Source organism: Pelophylax lessonae (genome assembly GCF_965119305.1).
Source record: "Pelophylax lessonae genome assembly, chromosome: 11".
Lineage (NCBI taxonomy): Eukaryota > Metazoa > Chordata > Amphibia > Anura > Ranidae > Pelophylax > Pelophylax lessonae.
The window spans coordinates 174,004,677-174,018,111 of NC_138778.1; the positions used below are offsets into that span (position 1 = coordinate 174,004,677).

Here is a 13,435-nt window from a genome sequence, read left to right on the forward strand (position 1 = left end):
AATATTCAGCATGTGGTGGAACATTCAGTACAGGGGAGACCCTGGGAATCAAAAGAACTCAAGATTGCACATTTTAAAAAAAGACTGCACTTTGCCACTTTGATATTTTGGCACAATGCATATTATATTTGTTTAGATTTATATCTATTGGCATTTATAGCATGTTATTTGTGATTTATTAGGGCCCGAATTTGAGTTTTCACATGTTATAGCAAGCGTTGCCTAAGGCCCCTTTCACATGGGGCGAATCTGTTTTGATGGACTCCGCTTGCTCAGCAGGAATCGCTCCTTTGATCCTCGCTAAGCAGGCGGACGACAGGTCCGTCTCCACTCACTGTGCAAAGACAGACCCGTCAGAGTCCCACTCTCCTCTATGGGGAGATTGGATGAAAAAGGACAGCCTGTCCGTTTTCATCCGATCCAATCCGACCCGCTGAGCGAGTGATGAACGTATCTCCATCCGTCTGTTTGTAAGCGGATCTTGCCGAACCTTATTTCAGGCAGGTGTCAGTGGACACATATCTGCTGACATCCGCCTCCCTATAGAGGAGAATGGGTGGCCCATTCAAGTCCACCTGATAATCAGACAGGCGGACCTGATTGGTCCGATCATGTCAAAGGGGCCTAAGAATAATTTTACATTTGAAAATCCCCTGTTGGGAAGAATGGACAGCAGCTGCATTCACTAGTTCTATTGTTTAATTTGGCGCAGGTGTTTTTTTCTTGTTTACAAATAATTAATTTACAATTAGGCCTCTTCCACACGGAGCGGACCGTATTGCGATCCGCTCCGGCACTTTTTTTTTTTTTCACGGACACGGATGACACTTGTGTCATCCGGTCTGTATGTCTGCATATCATCCGATCCGTTTGCGGATGATATACAGACATAATAAATAATAATGTATGTCTATGGGCATTGCGGATGTCAGCAGATGACACCGCTGACATCCGATTTTGCGTCCGTTCCGTTTTTTAAACGGAACAAAAATAGGGTTCTGTTCTGTTCCGAAAAACGGAACAGAACTGAAAGGACGAAAATCGGATGTCAGCGGTGTCATCCGCTGACATCCGCAATGCCATAGACATTCATTATGTCCGTATATCCCCCGCAAACGGATGGGGTGATTTATGGACATACGGAACGTCCGTGTGAAAGAGCCCTTAATCTTGCACCACTCTGCATTTCAAAGTATTAGTAAGATTCCATGTTTGGAGAAGGTTAGTATCCTGTTACTAGTAGCATTTTCTACAACAGTGGTCTCCAAACTTTTCAGGGCCATATTGTATATTTTTCTAATATTCATGGGCCTAAAGAAATTCCCATCAGAGTTTCTCTTTACATTAGTGTCCCCCTTACCTCAAAATCCACCCTTACATCAGGGTTTCCATCAGAGTCCCCCCTTATGTCAGTGTCTCCAGCAATGTTCCCCTTACATCAGGATCCCCAGCAGAGTTCCCTCTTACATCAGGGTCCCCCTTACATCAGGGTCCCCCTTACATCAGGGTCCCTGTGCGGTTTGGGGGGGGGGGGGGGGTAAAGTCCATAGCCAGCGATCTGTCCACATTGAGAGTACAGCGGACTGGATAAAATCTTGTAGCCGGCCAGACGTGCATTGCAATAACTTCATTACCACAATGCATAGATGTGAATGGGCATCCGTTTGTAACAAATCTATGGGTTTTGGGTACTTGACTCTTTAGCAGGGTTGCAGATAATTTAGAACTTTATTAACCACTTCTGGACTGGAAGATTTTCCCCCTTAATGACCAGGCCATATTTTGCGTTTCCTCCCACACTCCAAAGAACATGCTGGTGGGTTAATTGGATCCAGTATAAAAATTGTCCCTACTGTGTATGTATGTGAGTTAGGGACCTTAGATTGTACGCTCCTTGAGGGCAGGGACTGATGTGAATGTACAATGTATATATAAAGCGCTGCGTAAATTGACGGTGCTATACAAGTACCTGAAATAAAAAAAATAATAAATCTGCATGTTCTATGAAAAAGCATTCACAGATTGTGTGAAAAATGTGCATCATGTTTGCTGACCCATTTTTTATTAATGGCATCCGAAACGCGTCAAGAAAAACATGTGGTTTCGCGTGTGGTGAAACACACAACAAATGCACCAAACACGCAATAAAAAATGTTTTAAGCTCTCAGCCTGAAAAGGTGTAGGTGCTTCTCTGGCGTGTTTGTTGTGCGTAGAAAAGTCCAATCAAATGACAGGGCTGCCCTATGCATGTCATGCGAAAACACACAAAAAAGTGTGAACAAAGCATGTTCATGTGACGTGCAGATGTGAATGGTCCCCAAGGTCTGACAGGCAGCAGAAATGGCAGCTCCAGGGCTGGAAGTCTCTGTGCACTCTCTGGGGGGGGGGGGTTGAGAGGGGTCTTTGTTCTTTTGTTTTTTTATAGCGCAAAAAAATAAAAGGTGACCAAATAAAACTAAAATAAAGCTCTATTTGTGGGGAAAAAGGGACATCAGTTTTATTTGGGTACTGCGTCGCACGACCGCGCAATTATCAGTTAAAGTAACGCAGTGCTGTATCGCAAAAAATGGTCTGGTCATGAAGCCCCCCACACTTATATTGTGTGTGATAACTGGATTCTGATTGTAGTATTAGCTGATTGAATGAGTCATAAACTATGGTGCAATGGAGGAATTTCCAACAAGCTGCCTGACTTTGATTGTTATTCTATTCATGACTGAAATTTGTAACATGAGAAAATTTCACTACCTTTTTTTTGGTAGTTTGGTAAAGCTTATGTAAACTATGTAAACCAAGCACGCTATCATAGTCAGAGCACATATCTGTAAGTCAAATACTATAAAAATGTAAACATGAGCTGCTATTTACCGTAAAACTTAATTTTTTTCTTCAATCACTTGACTTCCTTTTCATCTCTCCTCTCCATGCAGCATGGTTTCATTGTCTCTGTTGTTTTATACCTGTAGCACCCCCTTGTGTACATAGTTAGGATAGTTAGGCAAATTTAGTTGGACATTACTATACTCTGTGAAGTCAGTTCTATTGGGATCAAGTGAAGTTCAGTGTGGTTTAGCTGGCAGGCTCTGCAGGATGATTCTATTTAGCCTTCCCCTGGCTTCTGGAAGCTTTTAGTAAGTTCCAGAATGTAGTGGGTGGGGGTATGGAAATAAGAAACTGAATATATAAGGGAATTGTTGCCCATCTCTGAGTAAGGACAGTCCAGAAGATTGGGAGATGGCTTGTAAAATTGTAGGGCCTGGCTGTGTAGGGAGAGATTTCAGGATCCAGAGACCTGGGGGGGACCCCTGTGCTTGGGGGGGGGGGGGGGTCTGCCTCCAGGCAAAAGTGTGCTGGATAGAGGGAGAGAAGGGGAGCAGAGAAGAAGCCAGATACTTCCTCACCTCCTGCAGTCTCAGTCAGGCTTGGCTGTGACACCCTGCTAGGAAAAGGGACTGGTACAGAAGTGTGCCTGGACAGAAGTCACCATCTTCGCTTCAGGGACTAAGTGAGTGATCTCTATTTTGTTCACACTTCAAGCCTACAGGGGAGGAAGCAGCCGGATGCAAGACCTAGCTTTTTTCTTTGGGGGGATGGTGCTTAGCCTACCTTCATCCCTGCTGGGGAATTGTTAGTATTAAGCTGCCTGCATTACATTCCTTCTACTGGAAAAGTTCAGGATCTCCACAGTCAGTCTGGAAGTTTCTCTTAATGGAGTACAGTTTGGGATATTGTGCGAGGAGTCTACAATCATTATCCAGTTTGTCCTCACAGTTTGAGCTTTGAATTCATTTCATACTACCCTAACCCTGTCTAAGTTACATTCCCCTAATAAATGATCAAAAGCAAGCCTATGGACTGGATTATTGACTGAAGAGTGCTTGCTGAAAATGCTTCTTGCCTAGCTGTGCAGGTCAAGGGGGACCCAAAAATCCAGCGGCCATTTAAGGGGTAGTGCTACATACCAATGTGCAGCGGCTCTTGTAACAGCAAAGCTGGATGGGGAATGGAGAGTCAGCCATACTAAGGCTTGGTTTACACTTATGTGCAGCACCCTCCTAGGTAGGAGCTAGAAGAGAGAGTATAGTTTTGGGTATTTCTGCTTACCAGAGAAATGGGCAGGTAAATTTATATTGCTCTCTGCCTACCAGAGGAGCAGGATCTGCTAGTGAGGTCTACTCATGGTGCTCAGGTGCAGCTCAGCTTGTCTGAAGTGCTTCACACTGGTCCAATAGGGAGGCATATTGGACATTGGGAGATAACCTGACACATGAGCGCACAATCATTTAGTACAGCCCTGGTGATTGGCAGAGGAAAGTGCCTCGGTGTATCCTGAGATTCTGTATAAATGCAGAGGGCACATGTGTTCTGGGTCTTTCAGCTGGAGAGCGGGGTCCTGGAGGGAGGGGGCGGCTGCCCCACCTCTGTAGAAGCTGCCATGCGACCTCATGTGTTAGACCCGAGGGCCTGAGAGTCAGAGAGAAGCTGAGCTGACTGAAAGGGAGACACTGGAAAGGATCTGATTCTGCCTACAGTGAGTACAGATCTGTGTCATAGGGCCTGCCCTGTGAGGGCCATCCCTTCTGTGGAAGAGTCAGTGGATGGGTGCCAGTCAAGATACTATAGAGTGTCCTGAAGATAATGTAGTTGCATCAAGTCTGCTGCTATAGAGAGCAAGAGTGTGTCTGCTTCCACAAGTAATCCGGTGAGGTCAAGTGAGAGTTGTCCTTATCTACTGTGAATAGTTCAAGTTGGAGTATCTCACTATTCCCTTCTCCCATCCAAGTTCCACAATAAATACAAAACCAAAGCCCCTGGGCTGTTTATGGAGTAACGAGCAACTGGAAGTAAGGATGAATGTGTGAAAAATTCTCTAGTGATTGTCTGCAGGTAATCAGAGAAGGCCCAAGAAGTCATCATACAGCAGGCCCTACGGGTACTTGCTACATATGTGTTTTTTAATGCTTTTTTACAGAAATGCACTACAGTCCATTTAACCACATATAGACCGCCCCACGCAGATATATTGCAGCAGGGTGGCCCTCCTGCCCAAAGTCACATACCTGTACTTGATTTTGTGCACAGGTTCTGTGGCAAGTGTGTGCGCATGCCGCCAGCGACCCATTCACGCTGTGATTGGACACAGCGGGAGCCAATCAGCAGGTCCAGTGGACACAATGTTGGCTGGGACCCGCCGATTGTTCTCAAGAGAAGCAGAGCGGCGGTCTGCCTATGTAAACAAGGCAGACCGCCGTTCTGTCAGAAGGGAAGATGGAGATCTTGTGTTTCTGCAGTTAAGCCACCCCCCCACAAAGTTAGAAAGCACTCCCTAGGAGCACACTTTACCCTTTGATCGCCCCTGATGTTAACCCCTTCCCTGCCAGTGTCATTAATACAGTGAGAGTGTAATTTTTTTTAGCACTGATCACTGGTCCCCAAAAAAGAGTCAAAAGTGTCAGTTGGGTGTCCTATTTGTCTGCCACAATGTCGCAGTCCCACTAAAAATCTCTGATCACTGCCAATACTAGTAAAAAAAAAAATAAACAAAATTCTATAAAAATATCCCATAGTTTGTAGATGGTATAACTTTTGCACAAACCAACCAATATACGCTTATTGGGATTTTTTTTTTTACTACAAATATGTAGCAAAACAGATATTGGCCTAAATTAATAAATAAATTTGATTTTTTAAATTTTTTTTATTGGATATGTTTTATAGCAGAAAGTAAAAAATATTGTTTCTTTTTTTTCAAAATTTTAACTCTTTTTTTGTTTATAGCGCAAAAAATAAAAACCGTAGAGGTGATCAAATACCACCAAAAGAAAAGGACATAAATTTTATTTGGTTACACGGTCACATGTCTGCGCAATTGTTAGTTAAAATAATGCAGTGCCGTATCACAAAAAATGGCCTGGTCATGAAGGGGGATAAACCTTCCGGGGCTTAAGTGGTTAACATGACTTCCTATGGGACACGTTCACATCTATGCTTTTTTTAGCCACCGCGTTTTTGGAAATGGTCAGGGATGCAAAACGGTGCTTTTTTTGGTTCAATAGACTTCAAAGGAGAAGCTGCAGAAAAGCACGTCGTACATTTCTGCTGCAATTTTGCTGCGAGTTGTGTTTTTAATTTGCCCAATAACAAATTGGGCAAAAAAACCCACAAAAAATGCAAAGTGCAAATCGTGGCAAAAACGCAAAAAGCACTCCAAAGCAAACTGCATAGATGTGAACCGAGCTTCATGGACTAAATTGCTGCTCCTTTTCCTTTTGCTATTGATCCCAAATGGAAGCAAAGGATGCAAACTGACAATGCATTTATAGATCTCCTTCTGTGCTTGGCATGGTCAGGAGGAAGTTTAACCAGTTCTGGACCGGTAGGATTTGCCCCCTTAATGACCAGACACTGTACCAAAATAAAACATATGCCCCTTTTTTTCCCCCCACAAATAGAGCTTTCTTTTGATGGTATTTGATCACCTGTGTGATTTTTATTTTTGCGCTATAAACAAAAAACAAATGCGACAGTTCTGAAAAAAAAAAAAAAACTTTTCACTTTCTGATATACAACATTCCCCAAAAAAAAAAAAAAAATTAAAAATCTAAATGTTTCATCCTTGTAGGCCATTTTGTATTCTGCTACATAAAAAAATTGCAACAAGCGTATTTTGATTGGTTTGCGCAAAAGTTATCGCGTCTACTAACTAAGGGAAAGATTTCTGCCATTTTTATTTATTTATTTATTTTTACTAGTGTTGGCAGCAATCTACGATTTTTACCGGGACTGCGACATTGTGGCGGACAGATCGGACCCCTAACTGACATTTTGAACACTTTTGGGGGGGACCAATGACAATACTACAGTAATCAGTGCTAAAAATATGCACTGTTACTGTACTAATGACACAGGCAGGGAAGGGGTTAACCCAGTGGTGAGCAAAGGGTTAAGTGTGAGCCTAGGGGAGTGTTTTCTAACTGTATGGGCTTGTGAAATGACTACAGAGACCTGTGATTCTATATAGAAGGATCACAGGCGCTCTGTGCTCATTTCAGAGAGAAGAACCGTCAGTTGTGTTTACAACAGCTGACCGTCCTTCTCTCTCAGCGGGGAACGATCGCGGGTGCCCGGTGGCAATCGCGGCCGCTGGTTCCGTGGATCGGCATCCCCGCTGTCTAGTGGGTGTGGGAGCGCGCCAGCAGCACGCGTGCGACCGACGTAGAGCTATGTCATGTTGCGCAGCTGAGCCAGCCTGCCGCAGTAAAACCGGGCGGTCAGCAAGGGGTTAAAGGAAGACAGAGATATCATCACAATTTTTTTTAATCAAATTTCATTTAAAGATTTATTTTCCAAGTATAAAACAAGATAAAAGAACTGTCACACACACAAAAAAAAAAAAAAAAATAGAAAAAAAACAAAAAAAAACATGTAAAGGCCAAAATTTAGCAGTAAACCCACAGATCGTCATTGATGAGTGGATATATCACCTGTACACCTCTACGATGCTTAGCAAACTAAAGCCTAGTTCACATGATCAGAAAATGGAATGAAAAATAACGCTTTTGAAGCGATCGTACGATAATCTGATCCTTAGTACACAGCTGTTGAGAGCCGATCGCGGCAGTCCATGCCAAGTATTCCAAAGAGACAAACAGGAAAATTTTTCTTATACGATACCAAATTGTATGATTTTCATTTAACCAGTACAGTTTTTCTCCAAAAAAAAATCAGAAGAGCAAGATCATGCAACCTCGGAAACTAAACAATATAATTCACCACATTACATCACTTTTCAAAGTTGTCTTCTGTTTTCTGAGAATTTTCCTAAATTTAGTAACCTTTTCATTTTCGATCTGAGACTAGCATGCAAAACAAGTGGACAATCATTGTCTGATATTCTCATTGTGTGTACAAGGCCTAATAGATATCCCACAAGTAACAATAAGTACAACATTTTCAACAAAGAGTAAAGCCTAGTACAGGCTATTCGTTTTTCGTTCAACCCAGTGGACTGAACGAAAAAAAAACTGAAGTGCTTGAGAGATGTTAGTACAGCGATCTCCCCCCTGGGCTATTGTGTTCTGACAGGGGGGGGCGGCCCCCCGCCAGAACACACCGGTCAGCGCTCTCGGCCATTGCCTGAGAGCACTGATTGGATGCCAATCACCAGACCTTATTCGGTCATGCCCCTTCGACAAAAGCCGGCCAAAGGGTCGGCTTCTTCCGGCCAGGCCGCCATACACCCGGGTTCTATTAAACTTTGGCCCATGTGCATGTCCCTTAATAGAAGGGCACATTACATCTATCCACCTAGACCAGTGGTCCTCAACCCTGGCCTACAGGGCCCACTAACAGGCCAGATTTGCAAGATAACTGAAATACATCCCAGGTGATATCATTTGCTGCTCAGTGATTGCAGTACTCTAGTCTGCATCTCCCCAAGGTAATACTTAAAATCTGGCCTGTTAGTGGGCCCCGAGGACCGGAGTTGAGGACCACTGACCTAGACCATTGCAAGATTGCAGCAAACTTGTGTAAAGTGTTGTGAAAGAAATACATATGTTTCTCAAACATTTCAGATTTCCACCGGATTTTTACCGATGGCGGAATAGAAGATGCTCATCATGAAGCAATCAATTTCCCTGCAATGAAAAGAGATCTTAAAACTGCAACAGTTACCTTAGAGTCAAACGTATTGGAGTTTAACATATCCTATTTATATTAAATGGGATCAAAGACAATGCCATGTAAATCATTTCAAGTTGAAAAAACGCCATGCCACTAATGTCTACAGTACAAAGTACATGTGGTTCTTTTTTTCCTCTTTCTAGCCTGAATTATTGTGATCATGAGATAGTGTGGTTGACATGGTTTTCCGACCACATGTCTAGCATGAGCAGAAGAAAACTTTTTTTTTTTTAAATTATGATTGACAGTGCTTTTTTTCAGGGAAAAACACTAGGTATTAGGGGTGGAGGTGTCTCAGTTCCCCTGATCCATCCCTTCTGTCATTTTATTGGTTTTTAAGACAAAGGCACCCCATGTGGCACAGTGTCCTTTGTTGCTAGGATGTAGGCGGCCATGGCTGCACAGCTTCCTTGGTTGCTAGGATGCTGAGGAGCGGCAGGGTCCACCTACAGTAAGTCCTAGCAACCAAAGATGCTGAGCAATAGGAGCTACCTATGTCTTAACAACCAATAAAAAGAACAATAAAAAGCAGGGAAACTGGGTAGGATCCCTTTAGCTATCACACCCACTCTCCAGGCATGCTCACTTAACAGGAGGTGGTGGCAACTGAGGTCTACCTGAGCTCAATGTTGGTAATGCCCACAAATTGGGCTTCTTGTAAGGGAGGAGCAGCAAAAACGGAAAGCATGAAATAAAAAAAGGATTTTCTTTACATATCAATTCTGTTTAATTAATACCAGTACTTAGACATTCATTTTTGTATCGCTCAAAAGAGTTCCTTATTAACCATTTTTCTGCCACTAACTTAAGGCTTAAGCCGGGGCACCATGGGTCTTTTAACACACCCCTCAACACGCGTTTTTAGTTCTTCAGCTGACAGTCAACCTTCTTCTTGAAGTGCTGTAAAGCTGCCATGATTTCAACACACCCCAGAATGTGACTGGAAATCCCTTTGCTTTTTTGACACCCGAGAATATGCCAGCCCCGCCCTCCCACCAGTACCACCCCCACTGCCCCTCCTGCAGGCCCAGGATGGAAAGTTATGGAAGGTGTCAGTGGCTAGAGTGGAGGGAAATCAACAAACATCCATTCACTGATCTCCCCTCAAGTGAATGAACTTGAAAGTGATTGTGTCTGGGCATAAAGCTAATCAAGCACAATTTGTACTTGATTAGCTTCAATTAAGCTCAGGGGAGACATTAGTTGTCTAATAGACCCCTGATGTCACCTTAAATAGGATCTTCCTTTTCCACTTTGCTCCCATATACTGTAGATGACTTACCATATCCCGCTACACATACTCTGTGTTGCCATGCACACTAGAGTGAGAACAATATTTCTAGGACCAACATTCATTGTTAATTTTAAACTGATGACCTGTAAAGGCTTTTAAAGCTTCACTTAGGACAATTTTGGTCAGTCACCAAGATTTGTAATATTGAGTTACTGTGTCAATATAAGCACTGACCACTAGAAATCACAAAGCTTTGGAATATTGAGTCATTGTGTTAATATGAATACTGGCCACTAGAGGTCACCAGACTTTGTGATATTGAGTCATTGTGTTAAAATAAACACTGGCCACTAGAGGTACCAAGGCTTCAAAAATTTAATCACTCTGTCAATATAAACACTGACCACTAGAGGTCACCAGGCTTCCTAAATTGATCCACTGTGTCTATATAAGCACTGACCACTAGAGGTCACCAGGCTTTGTAAATTGAAACACTGGCCACTGAAGGTCATCAGGCTTTGTAAATTGAAACACTGTGCAGTGCTGTATCCTGGCCTAGGCCAACAAGGCCCAGGCCTAGGGTGGCACTTTGCAGGGGGGGCAGCAAAAAAAAAAAAATGTCATTATTTGTATAATGACTATGGACTTATACAAATAAGTGAAATAATCCTATAATTACAATCAGTGGCAGCAAACACAAGTCCAAATATCCTAAAAGAGTAATCTTACTAATCCCATGACATAAGGCTGTACTAATGGCCACTGATGGGGCTGCACTGGTGACCACTGATTAGGCCACACTGATATGCTGCACTGATGGGCAGTAAAGAGGCGGCACTGATGAGGCTGAACTTATGGGAACTGATGAAGCTAAGCTGATGGGCACTGACAGACTGTGGTTATGGTCTGTGGTTTACAGATGACAGGGTGGGTCATAAACAGGAAGGGGTGTGGCCTTTACAGGAAAGGGTGGGTCATATTTAAATTAGGGGGTGCAGAAGTTTAGTCAGGCCTAGGGCAGCACAAAACCTAAATACACCACTGACACTGTGTCAATATAAGCACTGGCCACTAGAGGTCACCAGGCTTTGTAAATTGAAACACTGTGTCAATATAAACACTGACCACTAGAGGTCATCAGGCTTTGTAAATTGAAACACTGTGTCAAAATAAACACTGACCACTAGAGGTCACCAGGCTTTGAAAAAAGAAACTGTGTCAATATAAACACTCGCCACTAGAGGTCACCAGGCTTTGCAAATTGAAACACTGTGTCAATATAAACACTCGCCACTAGAGGTCACTAGGCTTTGTAAATTGAAACACTGTGTCAATATAAACACTGGCCACTAGAGGGGGCTTTGTAAATTGAAACACTGTGTCAAAATAAACACTGAACACTAGAGGTCACCAGGCTTTGGAAAAAGAAACCGTGTCAATATAAACACTCGCCACTAGAGATCACCAGGCTTTGGAAAAAGAAACTGTCAATATAAACACTTGCCACTAGAGGTCACCAGGCTTTGTAAACTGAAACACTGTGTCAATATAAACACTGGCCACTAGAGGTCACCAGGCTTTGTAAATTGAAACACTGTGTCAATATAAACACTCGCCAATAGAGGTTACCAGGTTTTGTAAATTGAAACACTATGTCAATTTAAACACTGACCACTAGAGGTCACCAGGCTTTGTAAATTGAAACACTATGTCAATTTAAACACTGACCACTAGAGGTCACCAGGCTTTGAAAAAAGAAACTGTGTCAATATAAACACTGGCCAATAGAGGTCATCAGGCTTTGTAAATTGCACTGTGTCAATTTAAACACTGGCCACTAGAGGTCACCAGGCTTGGTAAATTGAACCACTGTGTCAATTTAAACACTGGCCACTAGAGGTCACCAGGCTTTGTAAATTGAAACACTGTGTCAATTTAAACACTGACCACTAGAGGTCACCAGGCTTTGAAAAAAGAAACTGTGTCAATATAAACACTGACCAACAGAGGTCATCAGGCTTTGTAAATTGCACTGTGTCAATATAAACACCGGCCACTAGAGGTCACCAGGCTTTGTAAATTGAAACACTGTGTCAATATAAACACTGGCCACTAGAGGTCACCAGGCTTTGTAAATTGCACTGTGTCAATATAAACACTGGCCACTAGAGGTCACCAGGCTTTGTAAATTGAAACTGTGTCAATATAAACACTCGCCACTAGAGGTCGCCTGGCTTTGTAAATTGAAACACTGTGTCAATATAAACACTGGCCACTAGAGGTCGCCTGGCATTATAAATTGAAACACTGTGTCAATATAAACACTGGCCACTAGAGGTCGCCTGGCTTTGTAAATTGAAACACTGTGTCAATATAAACACTGGCCACTAGAGGTCGCCTGGCTTTGTAAATTGAAACACTGTGTCAATATAAACACTGGCCACTAGAGGTCACCAGGTTTTGTAAATTGAACCACTGTGTCAATATAAACACTGGCCACTAGAGGTCACCAGGCTTTGTAAATTGAACCACTGTGTCAATATAAACACTGGCCACTAGAGGTCACCAGGATTTGTAAATTGAACCACTGTGTCAATATAAACACTGGCCACTAGAGGTCATCAGGCTTTGTAAATTGAACCACTGTGTCAAATATAAACACTGGCCACTAGAGGTCACCAGGCTTTGAAAAAAGAAACTGTCTATATCAGGGGTAATGAATTAAAATTCAAGGAGGTCCGGTTGCTAAAATTTTCTTTGGGCCGAGGTCCGAATCTGAAGTCTTTGCTATGACTCAGAAAGATGGGCAAAACAAAACGTGTCCATCAGCGTTGCTCTTAACATAAAATATGCCCATCAGAGTGCCCCCTAACATAAAATGTGCCCATCAGAGTGCCCCCTAACATAAAATGTGCCCTTAGCATAAAATTTGCTCATCAGCGTGACCCTTAACATAAAATAAGGGACACGCTGATGGGCACATTTTATGTTAGGGGGCACTCTGATGTGCACATTTTATGTTGGGGGGCACTCAGATGGACACATTTTATGTTAGGGGGCACTCTGATGTGCACATTTTATGTTAGGGGGCAATCTGATGGGCATATTTTATGTTAGGGGGCACTCTGATGGGCAAAACAAAACGTGTAAATCAGCATTGCTCTTAACATAAAATATGGCCATCAGAGTGCCCCTTAGCATAAAATATGCCCATCAGATTGCCCCCTAACATAAAATATGCCCATCAGAGTGCCCCTTAGCATAAAATATGCCCATCAGAGTAGCATAAAATATGCCCATCAGAGTGACCCCTAACATAAAATGTGCCCTTCAGAGTGCCCCTAACATAAAATGTGCCCATCAGAGTGCCCCCTAACATAAAATGTGCCCATCAGAGTGCCCCCTAACATAAAGTGCCCATCAGAGTGCCCCCTAACATAAAGTGCCCATCAGAGTGCCCCCTAACATAAAATGTGCCCATCAGAGTGCCCCCTAACATAAAATGTGCCCATCAGA

At 43.0% G+C, this 13,435-nt stretch overlaps 1 protein-coding gene across 2 annotated transcripts in view; it reads left to right on the forward strand.

Moving 5' to 3' along the window:
* The first annotated feature begins 345 nt into the window (after positions 1 to 345).
* PYY (peptide YY) overlaps positions 346 to 13,435 on the forward strand; it is a 338,368-nt gene continuing 325,278 nt past the window's right edge. For both annotated transcript variants that reach the window (XM_082271297.1, XM_082271296.1), the window contains exon 1: positions 346 to 352. The gene's annotated coding sequence lies outside the window, so the exon portion shown is untranslated. The remainder of the gene's footprint in view (positions 353 to 13,435) is intronic.